This window comes from Pteronotus mesoamericanus, unplaced genomic scaffold (assembly GCF_021234165.1).
Source record: "Pteronotus mesoamericanus isolate MK-2021 breed Mesoamerican mustached bat unplaced genomic scaffold, CSHL_Meso_final contig_35, whole genome shotgun sequence".
NCBI lineage: Eukaryota > Metazoa > Chordata > Mammalia > Chiroptera > Mormoopidae > Pteronotus > Pteronotus mesoamericanus.
Window position 1 is genome coordinate 3,561,388 of NW_026555139.1, and position 18,249 is coordinate 3,579,636.

An 18,249-nucleotide genomic window follows, 5' to 3' on the forward strand; every position below is an offset into this window, starting at 1 on the left:
TAGTCCATCAAATAACTATTAGAACTGATAATGAATTCAGTAAACAGGATACAAAATAAATATTCAGACGTCAGTTGGCTTTTTTATACATCTATAATGAAACTAGAGAGAAACTAAAAAAAAAATTCAGAATTGCATCAAAAAAAATTAAATACCTAGGAGTAAATTTAACCAAGAAGAAAAACACCTGTACTCAGAAAATTCTAAGACACTAAAGAAAGAAATTGAAGAAAATACATATAAATGGAATTATACACAGTGTTCATGGACAGAAAAATAAACATCATTAAAATGTCCATACTACTCAATGAAATCTGTATTTTCAACACAATTCCTATCAAAATACCAATGGCTTATTTCACAGAATTAGATTGAATATTCCAAAAATTTATGTGGAACCACACAAAAAATAAAAAACCACAACAAAATAACCACAACAATTTTGAGTAAGAAAAACAAAGTTGGAGGTATCATGCTACAAGGCATCAAACAAACTACAAGGCCACAGTAATCAAAACATCATGGTATTGGCATAAAAATAGACACATAGATCAATGGAACCCATACCTCTGTCATCAATTAATATACAACAAAGGAAGTAAGCACAAACAATGGGGTAAAGACGATCAATTCAGTAAGTGGTGTGGGAAAACTGGACAGATACACGCAAAAAAAAAATGAAACTAGACCACCTTCTTACATCCTATATAAGAATAAATGCAAAATGGATTAAAAACTAAATGTAAGCATAACCATGAAACTCCTAGAAGAAAACACAGGCAGTACAATCTCAGACATTTCACTTTAGCAGTACTTTTTTCTGCTACATCTCAGGCAAGGGAAATAAAGAAAAAAAATAGGACTAATCAAAACTAAAAAGTTTTTGCACAGCAAAATAAACCATCAACAAAACAAAAAGACAACCTACTGAATGGGAGAAGATATTTGCAAATGATACATCCAGTAACGGCTTAATATCCAAAATTCATAAAGAACTCATACAACTCAACACTAAAAAACAAACAACCCAATTAAAAGGTGGGCAGAGGACCTGAGTAGACATGTCTGTAAAGTGGACATACAGATGACTAGTAGATATATGAAAAGATGCTCAACATCACCTATCATAGTGAGGTGAGAGATCAACTCACACCTGCCAGAATGGCTATCATCAATATATGAACAAACATCAGGTGCTGGCAAGGATGTAGGAAAAAGGGAATCCTCATGCACTCTTGGTAGAAAAAGAGATTGGTCCAGCCACTATGGAAAGCAGTATGGAGAAGACTCAAAACATTAAAAATGGTACTGCCATATGACCCAGTGATTTCACTTCTGGGTATATACCCAAAGAAACCCAAAACACTAATTCGAAAGAATACAGGCACCCTCTATGTTCACTGCAGTGTTATTTACAATAGCCAAGGTATGGAAACAGGTGCCCATCAATAGATAATGGATAAAAAAATAGTACATACATAAAATGGAATATGTTTTGGCCATAAAAAAGTAATTAAATCTTACCACTTGCCACAGTGTGGGTAGACCTAGCAGGTATTATGCTAAGTAAAATAAGTCAGATAAAGAAAGAAATACCTTACAATTTCACTTATATGTGAAATCTACAGATCAAAATAAATGAACAAAATTGAAACAAACTCATAAATCAGAGGATATACTGACAGTTGCCGGTTGGGGCTGGGCATTGGGGACTGGACTAAAAAGGTGAATGGGTTAAGAAGTACAAATTGGTAGTTATATGGGGATGTTAAGTACAGCATAAGAAATAAAATCAATAATATTGTACTAACTATGTATGTTGCCAGGTCGGTACTAAAAATATCAGGGAGAATACTTTGTGAAGTATATGGTTGTTTAACCATTATCCTGTACACCTGAACTAATATAAAACAATATTGACTGTAAACTGTAATTAAAAAATAATAAAGTAAAAATAATATATATAAACTGTATAAAGGAATGAGGGGAAAAAAGCATTAACACTCCAAATGATTAATGGGAAAAAAACATGCAGAGCCAATTTACAAAAGAAACTAAGGAACCTTTAAAGGAATAAGAGAAACAATAAAAAGTCAAATGCATCAATAATTTAAACAGATAAAGAAAGACAAAATTAAGATGTTTCCCACCTGTTAAATCACTTATTTTCTTTTTTAATAGCATCCAACTTTGGTAAGGATGCCCAAAAGGGTGAGTCAACAATCTGTAATACAAGTGTTAATTCTGATTTCAGTAAAGCAGTTTAGTAACATGAATCAAGAGCCTTAAAAATAAATGGTAAAGGTGGTTAAATATATGATAAGAGAATGAGTTCTAACTTTGGGTGGTAAACACAGTGCAAAAGCAGATTATGTACTATAGAATTATATACTTGAAACATATATGATTTTATTAACCTATGTCACCCCAATAAATTTAATTTAAAAAATATCCATACCATCTCACCCAGTGATTCTAGTTCATGACACTATCCTAAACAAATCATTTGAGCTGTGGTTTAAAATGTATGCCCAGACAGCCATCAAAAGATATCTACAGCACCAAAAAAATTTTAAATACGCTATATGCCAGTGTTAAACAATAGAAAAACAGTTAAGTAAATTAGAATATGACCATAAAATGCAATTATGCAGTCATTAAGTTATTAAGATGGGAATTATTATGCAATAAATGTTAAGGGAATAAAGTTTATAAAATAAAAAGGCATTCGGAATGACCTGGATTAGGTTAAAAAAAAATTTAAGCCCAGAATAAAAGTACTAATGACAAACACTTATTGTTTGAAAATAAATAGAAACAAGTACTGTGAACACCTGTTCCAAGTCGAGTTTATCAATGAGTTCTCTTCTTGCCCATCCCTCACCACTTGCTACCTCCCAAGACCGAGTTACCATTCCTTACACAGTGAGTAATAGGCAGTTACCTGCCTCACTCCCTGAGCACTCTAAGCATTTCTGACAGCATGCATAGCATCATCCCCGGCTGCACTCATTAAATATTTGTGGCTTTATATTTACAAATTCTCCTACCTCATTTCATCCATGTAAAAAAAAAGTTATCAATTCTATATACCTACTAAAGTAACCTCAAAATTGAAATCAAAATTGAGCATGGAAGTTCATCAAGAAGCCGTTTCTCTTTTCCTTAGTCTTTCAAATAAAAATATTAAGGAGAAAACATCCCTGGAGCCTTGTTTCAAAACAACAGACTCCCAGGCAGGCTTCAGACAACATGAAGATGCTGCATACCTGTTGTGTGCAAGACCGACAGTGCCACTGTCAGCTCACTCTGTCTCCAAGAACATTTGTTTTTAAGTCTAATCATTAGCTGCCACCAAAAAATACACGTCGTTGTTACAGTGCTCAGCCACTGCCCAAGGCCACACCTGACTCCATCTCTGTCCTATTCCCCACTGATTCCACCTTCCATTTGATAAGTTTCCATCTAATTAGCTGAGCAGAGTACAACCAAGGGGAGAAGGATGAGAGCTAGGCTAGCAACATGCAGAAACCAGACAAGAGCAGGATGACCATAACTGTGGCAGAAAACTGGCTGAGAGGCACCCATGAGTCAGTAGTTCTCAACTTGGGTGATTCTGCTGTCCAGGGGACTTTTGGCAATGTCGTGGAGGGAAGAGGCCTGGGATGCTGCTAAACATGATGCAATGTACAGGACAGCCCCACAATGAAGAATTATCTAGCACCAAATGTCAATAGTGCTAAGGTTGAAGAAGCCTGTCATAAACTGATTTATTCACTAGTACACTAGAGTCTAATCCCTACTCATCAGGAACAGGACACCCACTGTGTAAAGGAGACCAGAAGTAGTTTAAGAAACACACACACACACACACCCCTCCCCCCCACCCCCCGTCCTCAACCAGATGCTAAGAAAGGGTAACAAAACTGTTCCTTTGGTGGCCAAAATTCTATGTCAGGAGTTAGGAAAAAGAGCATTATTTTTTTTTTATATTTGAGTACATTTATTTGTCAAAAATAAATATTTAACAGTTATTCCTTATAAAGCCAATCACTGTGAATAAAGAAGCTGCTTTGATGAACAGAAACGTATGAAACTGGGGTGGAAAAAGAGCATTATAATTTAACAAAAAAAACACCTTTTTCTCCAAGAGCTTGCTCCCCCACCTATCATATTTCTTCAAAAACTACTTCACAGCAGAAACTGCAAGAAGATAGTATTATCAAAACTGCCCAGACTGGTAAACATCTCCAGAGAAGCTGACAAAGCACCCACACAGTGAATGACAAATTTAGTTGCTTGTCTCAACAGGACCTAAGAACTCAAACTCACAGTTCCCAGCTTTGCTTAAAAGAAAAGTGGCAAGTATTCCAACTTCAAACATCACTCAAGACAAAATAAATAAATAAATAATAATGCTGCTTTTCCTAGATGAATAATCAAAAACTGAACAAGAGTTAAGAGCAATATTTTTAAAATTCAAAATAGTCTGCACATCAACCAAAACAAATTGTAGACAAAAAAAAAAAGGATTTAGTATATGAATCATTAGTATAATTCAGTTAAAGTTAGTGAGTATTGTGCCAAACCATGATACTTTTTTTTTTCCTTGACTACTTCAACAATTTTATCCTGTCATGATTTCTACCCATGGAAGGTCAGAAAATTAGAAGAGTCATCCAGCACCATTCCCTAGCTGAGGCTTAAATAACTTGGACCTGACTCTAAAGATGATTTGCCAGTATGGCTTTGACCTTCGTCCTTTCAGTGTTAAGAAGCATACAGCACTTAAGGTGGCACATTTCTATGCTGGACTGGACTGTTTTAGAAATGTGTCCACATGCTGAATCAAGAGTGCCTCCCTTCTATCTACTGTTGTTTGTTTCACCTAGATGAGAATCAGGTAAAAAACTAACAAACAACAACAACAACAAAAAAACCCTAATTATTCTCAATGTATCAGCCCTTAATGTTTCTGTAAAATTATCTTACCCTCTCAACCCCAAACCATTTTCCTTTCCAGATTGTAAAATGTGCTTTCCTCATGAACTGCATTATAGTTAGCTCACTTATGATTCAGTGGGAGACAAATAAACAGAATGGAAGAACCAGACGGAATTTTAGAGATCAATTGATTCAAACCCAAACCCACTTTTATAAATGAGTCAAACTAGGCAGAGAGAGATGATGCAAGGCTGCCTGCCAGAGATCAAGCAGTTACTCATCAAGTCAGAAGTGAAACCAAGTTTCCTAACTCTGAAGTCTAATACCCTCAGAACTATACTAAGTTGTATACAACCCTGTGTTTGTAACAGAACTGGCACAATTTTTAAGTTTTATGGAAGAAGAGAAAAATATTTTCAGCTTTAACACATTAAAAAAAAACTCACATGATCACAGCCACCCTATGAAGTAGTTAGTGTAATTGTTAATATCCCCACTGCATGGATGCAGAAACCTTGGCCTACAGTCACACAGTAAGTGCTAAAGCTGGCAGCAAAGCCCATATCCTTATCACTATGCCACCTGGGTAAGTACTAGAACAATCCTAACATTATCACAACTGAATTAACAAACGTAAGACTTCCAGGAATTCCTCAAAATTTTAGTGCTTTGATAGAATCTAATATAAAAGTTAGCCTTCTTGAAAATATATTTATTTTTTTAAATCAAGATAAATCTAAAGGTTTATAGCATGTAGTCTCCTGATATAAAATAACAGGTCATTTTAGCTTAAAAATCAGGTTATAGTATTAAAGTATCATCTTCCACATCAACTACCCTGAAGAAATTCACCTAAAAGCAACTTAATCATTTTGGGAGTAACACAGAAGATACTCGTTTATGGCATAGAGCTTCTTGAGAAACCTTAGCCAAGCAGTTTCACACTATCAATCATTTCCCAAAGGCCTTCCACATAAGACTGACTGTGTGCCATGAACAAAATAAGCACCAAGCAAAGAAAATATTCCACCTGCCTAATTCATACAAATATAATGAAACAAGAATAATAAAGTACAAATTCCAAGATGGCTGCAGAGTTCATGGAAGCTATACTCACCTGCTCCCACTGCCAAACTAGATCTATAGCTAAATTATAGAGCATACATCCTGAATAACCAACTGAAGGCTAATTGAACTGATATAACCAAGAATTTATGGAAGAAGCCACACAGAGACTGATAAGATGGGCAGAGATGCAGAAAGTGCTGGATCCTGCACCCACATGTGGTGGCTGTAAAGCTGGAGGGAATCTCTGCTGCAAAATTCCCTCCCCCTCCAAGAGCTTAAGGTCTCAACTCCATGCAGGGATCCCCAACCCAGAGCAACAGAAACAGACAGAGGAGCCTGAACAGCACCTGGTGGTGAAAAGTGGTGGGAATTCAATCCCCGTGGGTGAGAAGGGAGTCTGCTAGAGACCCAGATGCCACTTTCCCAGGGTGGTGCACCAACCTGGGGAGTGCACTGCTCTGGTCCCCCAACTACTGGCAACAAAGGGGTGCAATACAAAGGCGTGTGCTGGCTGCACCCAGCAGGGACCTTGGGGGCACTCTTCTTCTGGAGAACCTCTTGGTGGAGACTCAGACAATGAATGAACTATATTGCTTCAGAAAGGGGATCATTCTTCTCCACTTCAAGTGTACAGCCAGCACCGCACCCCCAACCTATTGAATCACTTGGCCTGCCCTCTTACTACCTATGGCCCTGCCCTGCTGAATTCAGTCCAGCACAGGGATCAAAGTGCTGTGCAAAGGTGGGACTTGCGAAGCATATCTCCTGGGAAGGCTTCTATCCAGGAATCAGATGAACAGCTGCTGGGTGGTGTGCTACATCGCTGCTGTGAGCTCAGCCCATGCTATTCCCTGAACCAGAGACTTATTTGACCTACCTTTCTGGCAGTTGGGGGCATCACCCTGCTGAGTTAAGTCCCACAGCGGGTAGGGTATATATGAGAGCTGCTCAGAACAGGGACCTTTGGTGCATGCCTCCTTCAGAGGCTTTTACCTTGGAAAAGGAACAAGTGCCCAACCCCCTTTGACAGGATTGCTGCCACCACCCCCAAAGGAAGACTGCTTGGATCTGCCCTCCCTAGTCCTGGTGGCCCTACCTGCTAAGCTCAACAACATGGGGTGAGGGAAAGGTAGGGCTGCTTGGAGCTGGATCATTCACATTTGGAGTGTTTCTCCCTTGGAGGCTGTTGTCTGGGAACAAAACTAAGTGCTTGGACCCCTCCTGAAGCTCTGCAGGCACCATTCCCAGTAAGAGACTCTTGATCTGTCCCCTGGGCCCCAGTGACTCCACAATGCTGAGCTTGCTCCAGAAAAGTGGATGGTTGGCCACACCCAACCTGAACCTGTGGCACTTCCTCCTGGGGGAGCTACAGTTGGAGACTCAAGCAAACACAGTGGTTTCTCCTCAATGAGTGCTTGACTGCATGGGCCCCCACGCAGGAGACCCACTAGTGCCACCCTCCAGACCCTGGTTGCCATACCCTACCGAGCTCATGACAGTTGGAAGGTCTGTAGGTCTTAGCCAGCCAGGGCCTACTTCAGTCTTTCTTCAGAATGCTCTGGAGTAAGACCAGGCAACAACAGGCGGAGGCGGAGAAGCTGACAGGTGAAGTCAGACCTCAGGGTCTGCTTCCCTGCATCAGGTGAAGGCTTCCTCAGGGAGCCTCAGACCTTTTACAGATCTGCCCCAAGCTCTTAGCTGGATGAAGCCAACTCTTGTACAAAGATTGGCCCATAACACACATACCCAGGTCCAAGAGATGCAACCAGTGAATAGCATGGTAGCTCCAGAGAGACAGCCTGAGACTGGTTATAATCAACTTGTATCTGAACCCCACCCAGGTGGACCCAGAACTAACACAACCAATGGTGGGCTTCAAAATACACCTGAGCTCAATTCAACTAGCCACACAAGCATCAAAACCAAACGGGGATTCCGGCAGGCACCACACCCTACTGAGAACAACTCTACTTCAGAGGAAAGCCCTTACACAAAGACTCATACATGGTGATCGAGATGTATTCTTATAGTTAGCCAGACTTAAGGGTTAACTCTATCCACAAAAGGGCCAACATCATTCAAGACTCAGCTATCACAGGAGGATACACATATCCCGTAAGACACATTCCTGGAGCACCAAGCTCCGGTAATCAGAAAGATTGTGCCACTAAGCCCAACAAGACACCTACATCATAAAACCATCATAACAAATTAGGGAATCCTAGCACATCTACCTCATACACAGACACAAAATGGGGAGACAAAGAAATATGCCTTAAATGGAAAAAAAGAGAGAAAAATAATTAAATGAAATGGCAGCAACCAAGATACCAAATACAGAATTCAAAACAATTGTTGCAAGGATGCTCAAGAATCTTACAGGAAGAATGCATGATCTCAGTGAGAACTTAAAAGAAATAGTAAGCATTAAAAAGGATATAAAAACTATAAAATAAGGACCAGTCAGAAATGAAGAATACAGTATCTGAAATGAAGGATGCACCAGAAAAAAAATCAATGGATTAGATGAAGCAGAGGATCAAATCAGTGATTTAGACACCCAAATCACTGATAAAAACACCCAAGCAGAACAATGAAGAGAAAAAAAGAACTTTAAAAAATTAGTAAAGTCTAATGGACTTCTGGGGCAACATCAAGTGTAACAACATCTGCATCATAGGGGTTTCAGAAAATGAGAATGAGCAATGGATCAAGAACCTGTTTGAAGAGATAATGGCTGAAAACTGCCCTAACCTATTGAAGGAAAAAGACCACACAAGTCTAGGAAGCACAGAGAGTCCCAAACAAGATGAACCCAAAGAGGCACACACCAAAACCACCATTATTAAAATGGCAAAGGTTAAACAAAGAGAATCTTAACAGCAGCAGGAGAAAGACAGTTACCTACAAAGTAGCTCCCATAAGATTATTAGCTGATTTCTCGATAGAAACACTTTAGACCAGAAAGGAATGACATGACATATTCAAAGTGATGAAAAGTCAGAACCTGCAACCAAGACTACTCCATCCAGCAAAGCTATATTTAAAACTGAAAGCAAAATAGAGCTTCCCAGACCAAAAGTTAAAATTAAAATTAAAGAAACTAAAGAAGTTTGTTACCTCCAAAACAGTATTGCAAGAAACTAAAAGGCCTGCCTAAAAGAAGAAAGAGAAAAAGAAAAGGGGGGGCAAGGAAGGGGGGATCACAGTGGGGAAAAAAATGAGTGAAACATAGGCAGAAACAATGAAATGGTAATAAATAAGTACCTATCAATAATAACCTTAAATGTAAACATAAATGTAAACAGATTAAGTGTTCCAATCACAAGACGTAGGGTAGCTGAATGGCTATGAAAACATGACTCATATATATGCTATCTACAAGAGAGCCACCTCAGAACAAAAGAAAATGGAGTCTAATCAGAAAGGGGGCACGGAGGTTTCAACAGTATGAGTAACATTCTATTTTTAGCTATAAATATGCAAATTACACATTTTTTATGTTCACACATTTCATAAACACTTTTTCAAAGGGCTACACTGACATCTGAAGATCTTCCTAATATAGATACACACTGAAAAATTTCCATTCCAAAATACTTAATGGCGATTAGGAGCATCACAGTGAATCAAAAACTACCCGCAAACAGGGGCTTCCAGTCATGATGGAGGCCTACGTAGATGAGCTTCACTTTCTTGCACAACAAAAAAAAAGGATAACCGCCAAAACGGAAAACAAAACAGAACTGCCAGAAAATCAAACTGAATGGAAGTTCGACAACCAAAGAAATAAAGACAAAACATTCATCCAGACAGGTAGGAGAGGCAGAGACAAGCAGCCAGGGTGGGGTGGAGGGCACAGGTGGCAAGGTGGTGGACCGCGGGGGTGAGGCGGCAGCTTGTGGACTGGGATATCCCACAGTCAAGTGCAGAAAAACCAGGAGGAGCAACTGGGGACCAAGACAGACCACACAACCTAGGGTTCTACCGTGGGAAAAGAAAGCTTCAAAACCTCCGACTGTAAAAACCGTGGGGGCTGTGGCAGTGGGAGAAACTCCCAGCCTCATTGGAAAATTCGATGACCCACAGGGTCCTAGAACATTCACAAACCCACCCACCTGGGAACCAGCACCAAAAGGGCCCAGTTTGCTTGTGGGTAACAGGGGAAGTGACTGAAAGTGGGGAGAGAGCCCGACAAGCGGCATTGTTCCCTCTCTGACCCTTCCCCAACATACAGCCACACAACAACATGGGTTGCCCTGCCCTGGCGAATACCTAAGCCTCCACCTTTTACAACATAACAGGAGTGCCAAGACAAAGAAATATGGCCCAAATGAAAGAACAGATCAAAACTCCTGAAAAAGAACTAAATGACAAGGAGATAGCCAACCTATCAACTGCAGAGTTCAAAACACTGGTAATCAGGATGCTCACAGAAATGACTGAGTTTGGCTGCAAAACAGAGGAAAAAGTGAAGGCTATGCAGAGTGAAATAAAGAAAAATATACAGGGAACCAACACTGAAGGGAAAGAAACCGGGACTCAAATCAAACATTTGGAAGAGGAAGAAATAAACATTCAACCAGAACAGAATGAAGAAACAAGAGTTCAAAAAAAATAAAGAGAGATTTAGGAACCTCTGGGTCAACTTTAAACATCCCAGCTTCCAAATCATGGGGTGCCAGAAGGAGAGGAGAAAGAGCAAGAAACTGAAAACTTATTTGAACAAATAATGAAGGAAAACTTCCCCAATCTGATGAAGGAAACAGACTTCCAGTAAGTCCAGGAAGCTCAGACAGTCCCAAAGAAATTGGACCCAAGGAGGAACACATCAAGACACATCATAATTAAATTACCCAAGATTAAAGATAAGGAGAGAATCTTAAAAGCAGCAAGAGAAAAAGAGTCACCTACAAAGGAGTTCCCAAAAGACTATCAGCTGATTTCTGAAAGGCAACCTTGCAGGCAAGAAGCGGCTGGCAAGAAGTATTCAAAGTCATGAAAGGCAAGGGCCTACATCCAAAATTACTCTACCCAGCAAAGTTAGCATTTAGAACGGAAGGGCAGATAAAGTGCCTCCCAGATAAGGTCAAGTTAAAGGAGTTTATCATCACCAAGCCCTTAATATATGAAATGCTGAAGAGACTTAACTAAGAAAAAGATGATCAAATCTATAAACAGCAAAATGACAACAAACTCACAATTATCAACAACTGAACCTAAAAAAAAAACAACAAAAACAAACAAGGCAAAAACTAGAACAGGAAAAGAATCACAGAAATGGAGATCACATGGAGGGATATCAGCAGGGAGGGGGAGAGGGGAGAATGTGGGAAAGGTACATGGAATAAGAAACGTAATTGGTAGGTACCAAGAAGACAGGGATAGGTTAAGGATAGTATAGGAAATGAAGAAACCAAAGTATTTGTATGTACAATCCATGGGCATGAACTAAGTAGGGGGAATGCTGGAGGGAAGGAGTGTACAGGACAGAGGGAGATAAAGAGGAGAAAAAAAAATGGGACAGCTGTAATAGCATAATCAACACTGTATACTTAAAAATTGTTTTAAATTACCTATAAACAAAATTATCAACTATTTTGATCCATCCAAGAACTGAATAATGGATTCCCTGCCCTTTCTCACTTCTTCCCACCTTTCTGTAAGCCTGTCTTCCTGACCTCACGTTTTCCACCATGACCTGCATCAAATACCACCTTCTCCAGAAAGTCCCCCCAATCTATCCATCCTCCTCTCAATTTCAACTGCACTTCTATCACTTCAAGGACCTCATCATATTATCCTTGAATTGCACACAATTTAACTCCTCTATATCTTAAAGAACTATAACACTGATCTTGTCAGCCTGTCTCATAGAAGGCACTCGGTATTTTGTTGACTATCAAACTAATTAATTAATTAGAAAATTCAGGTATTTCAGAGTAAGTTAAGAAACTGGACCTAGCCTGGTTTTAAAAAAAAAAAAAAAAAAAACCTACAAATAAGAAACTACAAAAATTACAAATAAAATTTACATTCCTTGAAAAATTATTTCAACATTGACACTCTTCAAAATACAGTGGGACTTTGGTTCTTGAACTTCATTCATTCCAGAAAACTGTTCAAGAAGCAATTGGTTGGAAAACTGAATCTCCTCTGTTTCTTGCCTGATTGATGCATGATGATCACAGAGGTATTAGCATGAGAGGACTGTTGGGTTGTTGATACCTGAAATTTTGTTATACAAGTGAGAAATTTTTTCATGAACAACTTGGTCAAAAGCCAAATTGTGCAAGACCTGAGGCTAGACTGTATAATAAAAAATATAACATTAAAATATAATATGTGGAGTAGATATGACGATCATTTTCTACATTCATAGGGGGCCAAATCAAAAGGCATGAGAAGAAAGTTCCTCAAAGATTATTTACATCAGAACAGTCCACTGCTTGAGAAAATGTCTTTAAGTCAATTATATAACTTTAGAACAAATAGGTTTATGAAGTATCATTTATAAACAAAAAATAGTACATGCCATTTCAAGGCTGACACTTGTTACTTTTAGATATCTAACAATTTGTTTTTGCTTCCAGATTAAATTGTTTATCACCAAAAGTAAAAATCTAAATATTACGTGATTATTTAGAAAAGGAATTTCTGGGGGAGGTGGCACAAGTGAAACAGAGCTATTTCTCAAGAACTAGACACTACTGCTGTTAACAAATAGAGGGTATTGACTGGTTGAATCACTTCATTCCCATCTGTGCATTTATAATTTCTTTCTGGAGCTAACGATGCAAAAATGTTGGAGCTAGGGATTGCCAGATTTAGCAAATAAAGAGATAGGCCCAGTTAAACTTGAATTTCAGATAAATAATGAATTGTATTAGTAAAGCATGTCCTATGCAATATTTAGACTAAGAATTTATCTGCTGTTTATCTTAAATTCCAACTTAACTACGTGTCCTGTATTTTGCCTGACTATCCTAATTGAAGCCAGAAAGTGAAGCAGAAATCAGTATAATTTCCTTGCTTTGTAGGAGAACCTAGGAAGGGAAGGGACTTGTCTAAACCTAATCCTGAGATCAACAAAGTAAGTTTTCTTTGAAAAAAGAAAACATTTCGTGAGGTCATCTCAAGTTCCATTCATGGTCCACCTGACTTCCACTTCTGGCTCACCTCACATAAGGTGGACAAGCTGAAAAAAAAAGGTCATGGTTTTCATTTTTCAACATCAAACTTCAAGTTTCAGTAACTCTCTTACCAATTTTAGAGCCCATCATCAGAAGACTGGATAAAAAAAGTTGTGGTACATTTACACAATGAAATAGTACACACCATTAAAAAAAGGGAACTCTAACCTTTTGGGACTGGATGTATGGACCTGGAGATTATTATGCTAAGTGAAATAAGCCAGTCAGTGAAGGACAAATACCATATGACCTCACTATATGTGGAATCTAATGAACAAAATAAACTGATGAGCACAATGGAAACAGAGGCGTAGATACACAGAACAGAATGACAGCTGTCAGATGGGAGGGGGGACTGGATGGAAGAAGGTGAAAGGATTAGCCAAAGAACATCTGCATAACCCACAGACACAGACAACAATGTGGTAATGGCCACAGAAAAGAGGGGGCAAGGGCTGAGAGCAGGTGAGCTAAAGGGAAAAATAATAGTAGTGTAAACAATAAAAATAAAGTTTAAAAAACACAAAAAGAATTATGCATTTCTCTTCATGTAAAAAATAAAAATCCTCCTGGTAATTTTCCTGCCTACACAGCACCTCTTGTTCTGTTTACATTTACTCCATTTCTCCTAAAGCCGGTCCTCTCAAAACCCAACATTCTCTCACTCCAGGATTTCAAAATTTGGTAGTCACATGATCCCATGACTCTGACAATGTTAGTTTACATACGCATCCACTTTTCATATTTTTCCGTGAAAATGCCCTAATTAATCCATTCAGTTGGGCTCAGTAAGTCTTGCTGTCTACCACTTCCATTTTGTGCCTGAGCAACTAAACCAGAAATGGGGCATGAGGTCTCACAATTACATGCATAGATTTATTTCCCTGGGGCTGGGAAGCAAGAAAACATGGAAAAAAAAAAAAGACTTTATTAGAAATTTGGGGTTTTTTTTTCTAGTATATATGAGATATATACTAATTGTTTAACTGCATGACAGTCGAACAAAATCAAAGCAAAAATAAAACTGCCCGAACATTAAGGATTCATCTTCCAAATCTCAACAAACTGACAAAAACGCAAAACATTTACTCAACTCTTTAACAGCGATTCTCTGTGATCTGAGACAGATAAAGATTTTTTTATCTTGTTACAACTTGGGTTTCCAAATGAGGCTTTAAGAAAGGAGGTTCTGTTGCATTAAAAAAAAAAAAATTAAAAGGGCTTGAAAAAACAGTAGCATAAACCATTATGACTTTCTCTAAGTTTTCTATTAAAAACTTCACCCAGATAAACAAGAATCCAAATACTGTTAGATGGAAGATATAAAGACAAACAAAAACTTAGCAATTAAAAGAAAAGTATCTATGCTTTCCCTATGACAGCTTCCAGTGCATGCGTGTCTCTCCCGAGGTCATACACGTCAGGCGTGGAAGGTCCTAGTCCAGACTGGCCAAGGGTTATGGCTGGCCTGCCCAAAGTCTCAGGACCCCTCAACGGCTGGACTTCAACGGGGATTCCCACCAGGGCCCTCAGCCCAAGACGAATTCAGCGGCCCCTGGCGCTGCCGGGCCCCCGAGACAGACTCGGGCCCTCAGGCAGAGGAGCCCAGGGGCCCAGGGACCCAGGTCCCTTCCGGGTGCCAGCGCCCCGGCAGGGGCTCAGGCACAGGAAAGTGCAGAACCGCGGCCACACCCGCCCAGCCCACCTGTCGCGAACCTCACAGCCAACAGCCACACCCCCGGCCCCGGCTACGCTGGTTCGAGTGCCCCGGTGACAGCAGCTGCAAGCGGCGTGGGTCCAGCCGCCCCAAGTTACCTCAGGTGCGCGCCGTGCTCGTGGCCAGGCCGCAGGGGCCACCTGGAGCAAGCGGGAACGCCTGCGCAGCCAGGCCACTGCTCTGAGGCCCCGGACCTGTTTACACCGGTCTACCGGGGGACGCAGACTGGGCCGTCACGTGACGAGTACATCACGTGGTCAGCCGCTTGCTTGGAGGTGTTGCCGAGAGACGACAGAGCTGGGGGCGGGCCGCGGCAAATCGTAGCACGGTTCCTCCCCGCTTTCTTCTGCGGTTGCGGAAGCGGGAACCTGAGCGCCCTTCCCAGCCTAGACAAGGAGGAGGTTCCCACCAGCTGGGCTTCGTCTTTCTGTGGTCCTGGGCCTAACTCCATATATCATTAATGGCTTGGAAAAGGGGAATTTGTTCCAGCAGTATGATGTTGAACTTCGGAGAAAAACATGGAAAAACTTCCTACCCAAAGTTAGCAAATGAAGGGAGAGGAGGGAAACAAGCGATAACTGTTCCATTTGTCGTAATGATCACTTGGTTGCTTTCGATCCCTAATCTGGAGTGAATAGCTATGCCCACAGTTTACCTCCCCATCTCTACCATGTAAAGGGAAGGCTCTTGGAACTTCCAACGTTTAAATTATAATTTTCATGGGAATTAGTCTTTGTACATGTAAATGACAAAGTGAAACATATCTGAATGAAAATTTGATTCAGCATTCAGACTGTGTCCACAGCAAACTTACTTTGTCACTTTGTTTTCAGTGACTATTTCTACCAATTCCAGTTTCCCCAGATCAAGCTTTGCAGAAGTTTCAGCCACTGCCAATTTTTTGCCTAATACTCATTGTAATTGCATAAAAAACTGAAAGTTTGAATTATTTCCTAGTAAATTCTTGAGTGAATTGTGAGGAAATGCCCTGCAAATTTCCAAAATTATTCTATTGTCTAGCAGTGATCTATTGGAGAATGGAGTCCCTCCATACAATTCTGACCACTTGGCATACTTGGATGACGAACAGCAAACTGACAGGGTCAAAGCAGTGGACTCTAAATACCCTCTAGATCAATACAAGATGATCAAACAACTTTTCCAATTCTGTAACACACCTAGAATGCAACATTAAAAAAAGTACAAAATACAGTGATAAATTTTCTCCATGCTCTTCTTTTACTATGGAAAATAGGTTACAAGCCCAGTTGACACAACCTGGTTGATTTTTTCTGCTGCTTTGGCCAGCAGATGTTCCAGTAAGGCAGGAACAACATCTTCTATTGGTATATCCTATGCCTAAACCATGCCTGGAAAGCAAAACAGTGAATTTGTGCACATGGAATCCTGCCATCCTTCTGTAAGAAGTAACAAACTTCATAGATCCAGAGGGATCTGGAGAGTGAGGCAGAACTCATGGAAGCAATGCTTGGGGGAGTCCTAGCTAAGTTATTACTATCTACACAATTTACCTAAAACTTCTGAGCCTCTTTCTTCATTTATCTAAAGGGAAGATAGCTGATCAACATGGTAGAGGAGTGAGTGGAAGTTACACTGATGTCCTCCCAAGGCCAACCTGGAATTACAACTAAATTGTGGAGAAATCACCTGGAACAAACAACTGAACAATAATGAGAGAGGAACCTTGTAACTTTGGACAGACAGAAGAATTGGCTTTAGCACAACCTAATTGTTTAAGGAATGTGGTAGGGACTCCAGAAGGCAGGCAAGGTGCCCATGGGTGGCAGCACTAGAAGAATATTGAAATGGCCAGTTGGATCCCCCTGAGAATAGCGGGGTCTAAACCATAAGCGAGGATCCCCAGCTTACAGCACCAAAAAGTACAAAGAAAACAGCCAATTGCAAAAAAGCGGCAGCATTGGTTTCTGCCAGAGACAGGCACTGGAAACACAAAGAGCCATTTTAAGGGTCAACACTTAAATTTTTAGTTGCAGCTACTTACCCTGGTCTCCAACAGAGGCTGGGGCAGAGTGGGCTAGAGATACCTGAAGAGACTGGGGAAGGAAGCTGTGGGGAGAGAACTGAGAGAGTAGCCAGCGGGGGTCATGGTGCTGACTCCTCCCCCATATGGCAGCAGCCATGTTGCTCAGGCAGACCACTCCCCTGAGGAACAAAAGCATGAGAGGACCCCATAAACCGGACCCTAGAAGGGACTCTGCCGCGCCCTGAGCTGTCCAAGCCAGGCTGTTGAGTGCAGAGTGACTAGGTTAACAGCTGAAGGAGACAGCGACAAATAGTAGACTCCTGGAAGTCTCAAACAGACTGCCTAAGTTCAGACAGGATCAAAATCTGACATCATCAGAGGCACATGCAGAAAGAGAAGAAAAACAGCGGTCTCCTACCATAGAAGTTCATACCACAAAGTCAGGAAATCAAGACAGATCAATTTAAGAAGCAAAAGCAAAAAAGAAGAGTTTCACACATTATGGGAAGAAAAAGAAACAACCCCCAGTGGAAGAGAAAGGAGGAATCCCCAGAAAGGGAACTAAATGAAATAGAGGCAAGTAAACTATCAGATACTGAGTTCCAAACAATGGTTCTAAGGAAGCTCAATGAGCTCAGTCAGCTCAGAGAAAATTACCAAAAACTACAGGGAAACTACAAGGAACTTACTGAAAACAATACCACCATGAAAAAGGACATAGAAACTATCAACAAGAGACAAGAGGAAATGAAGAATACAATTTCTGAATTGAAGAACACAGTAGAAGGAATCAAAAGCAGGCTCAGTGAAGCTGAGGACCGAATCAGTGAGCCAGAGGATAAGGTAGAATAAAGCTCCCAAAAGAGCAGGAAAATGAAAAAGAACTCAAAAAGAATGGAGAGGCATGTAGGGAAATGCAAGACAACCTGAAAAGTAATAATATCCGTATAATAGGGATACCAGAAGGAGAAGAGGAGCAAGGGATAGAGAACTTGTTTGAAAAAGTAATGATGGAAACCTTCCCTAATTGGAGGAGAGAAAAAGTCACACAAGTCCAGGAAGCACAGAGGGTCCCATTCAAGAAGACCCCATTGAGCCCCATTCCAAGACGCATCATCATTAAAATGGCAAATATCAAACACAAACAGAGAATCCTAAAGCAAGCAAGGGAGAAAGAGGTAATAACATATAAGGGAGCCCCCATACAAGCTAGCAGCTGACTTCTCAACAGAAACACTACAAGCCATAGGGAATGGCAAGAAATATTCCAAGTCATGAAAAGCAAAGACCTGCAACAAAGATTGCTCTACCCAGTAAGGCTC

General features: G+C 40.3%; 1 protein-coding gene across 2 annotated transcripts in view; it reads right to left on the reverse strand.

Moving 5' to 3' along the window:
* The window catches only part of MARCHF8 (membrane associated ring-CH-type finger 8), a 135,643-nt gene extending 120,495 nt beyond the window's left edge, over positions 1-15,148 (reverse strand). For both annotated transcript variants that reach the window (XM_054576889.1, XM_054576891.1), the window contains exon 1: positions 15,021-15,148. The gene's annotated coding sequence lies outside the window, so the exon portion shown is untranslated. The remainder of the gene's footprint in view (positions 1-15,020) is intronic.
* Positions 15,149-18,249: the final 3,101 nt, after the last annotated feature.